The sequence below is a fragment of the Musa acuminata genome, unplaced genomic scaffold, assembly GCF_036884655.1.
Source record: "Musa acuminata AAA Group cultivar baxijiao unplaced genomic scaffold, Cavendish_Baxijiao_AAA HiC_scaffold_489, whole genome shotgun sequence".
Classification (NCBI taxonomy): domain Eukaryota; kingdom Viridiplantae; phylum Streptophyta; class Magnoliopsida; order Zingiberales; family Musaceae; genus Musa; species Musa acuminata.
This window is the reverse complement of record NW_027020734.1, coordinates 1-1,666: the sequence shown is the minus strand read 5'-3', so window position 1 is coordinate 1,666 and position 1,666 is coordinate 1. Positions and strand designations below refer to the sequence as shown.

Here is a 1,666-nt window from a genome sequence, read left to right as displayed (position 1 = left end):
TTCGCATATCAATCAATAACTAGAATTAAAAAAAGGGGAATGACAAGGCATCCGGAAATAACCGATTAATTTCTATCAATAGGCCTGCTAAAGACCCAAACCATAGAGTACTTAGCACAGGTGCCACGGAGAGATATGTTTTTATATCTCGCATTGAAAATCCTCCTTCTATTATGGATTGTAATACATATATGGTCAGATGCTGTAGTTCAAGATCATTTGTATTTTTTTACACGGAATTCCTAACTAAACAGGATTCCTAACTAAAATAGATATGTACAATGAAGCAATAGATTTTTTTCTTTTTTTGTAAAAGAAAAAAAATCTAATCCCTTGTTCCTGAGCATTACTGATAAATATTAACTTTTTTATACGTTAGGTTTCAGATGTATATAATTCTTTTATTATATGAAACCAAAAAGAAGAAATGACAAGAAAATTGTATATAGATGGAGGAGAAAATGACGATATGGAAAACAAGACAGGGATTTTGTACAATGAAACTGTACAACAATTTTGAAAAGGGATGTAGCGCAGCTTGGTAGCGCGTTTGTTTTGGGTACAAAATGTCACGGGTTCAAATCCTGTCATCCCTACCTATTACTTCTCCCATGGGCAGTAACGAGGGATTCATTGAGATCGATTAAAATTGGACATAATCTTCCGGTCTTGCATACTATATGTATGCAAGACGTATTGGGGGTAGAAAAATTACTTTTCTTTACAGTACAGTCGTATCTCCTGTCATAAGGATAAGAAAGCGCTCTTAGTTCAGTTCGGTAGAACGCGGGTCTCCAAAACCCGATGTCGTAGGTTCAAATCCTACAGAGCGTGATTCGGTTTATTTGATGTCGAATCACAATAAAATAATTAATAATTTAACAAAACAAAAAGTTGAATTGTAACTTGAATTTGACCTCCTTCCTGCAGGAGGTCAATCAAAAAAAGAAAGAAATATTACTCAATCAAAGGTCCAACTGATCACCACGTCTATATTGTAAATATGCGGTTACGAATAATCCTGCTAAAGTAATAGGAATTAGACCTAAGACGATTCCAAATAGAAAAACTTCAATCATTTCGGTTTGTTTAAGGGGATAAAAAGAAAGGTAAGATCTATCCCTAAATATTAATCTGAATTATCCGTGAATCTCAATGACCAAGAATTGGCAATTGATGTGAGAAAGAACCATAGAATACCCGGAATCTCAGAGAAATATTCGTTTTTATCAATTTTTCATTCAATTCATTTCAAATAAGTCGTATCTTGTTCAAACCAATGAATAGAGCTGAGGTTATAGTTAAAGCAGCCAGTAGAAAACCGAAATAACTAGTTATAGTAAGCATGAAAGAGCTAAATTAGATATGTTCTTTTGCTACATATGTTGATAAAACACTTACCTAAGTTTCAATTTTTACAAAATACGACGGCAAGAAAAAATCAATTGACAGAATTAGTTTAGTTCCAATTGAAAATTCTGGATTCATCAGTCATTATAGATAAGACTAACTAAGAGTGACATAGGTAGAAAAATTCGATTCATCTGCTGTGACATTGACCGATCCTATGATTCGGAATCAACAGATTCATTGTGGAATTTGTGAGTTGAATAAAGTATTTGTGAGTTGAATAAAGTAATAGTAAAAGTAAGTAAAATATAAAGTA

The 1,666-nt window shown here is 32.9% G+C and overlaps 2 non-coding genes across 2 annotated transcripts; both read left to right on the top strand.

Moving 5' to 3' along the window:
* Nucleotides 1-522: 522 nt before the first annotated feature.
* TRNAP-UGG (transfer RNA proline (anticodon UGG)) lies at nt 523-596 on the top strand. The gene has a single exon. It is a non-coding gene; the product is annotated as a tRNA-Pro (tRNA).
* Nucleotides 597-760: 164 nt separating this feature from the next.
* TRNAW-CCA (transfer RNA tryptophan (anticodon CCA)) lies at nt 761-834 on the top strand. Its single transcript has one exon. It is a non-coding gene; the product is annotated as a tRNA-Trp (tRNA).
* Nucleotides 835-1,666: the final 832 nt, after the last annotated feature.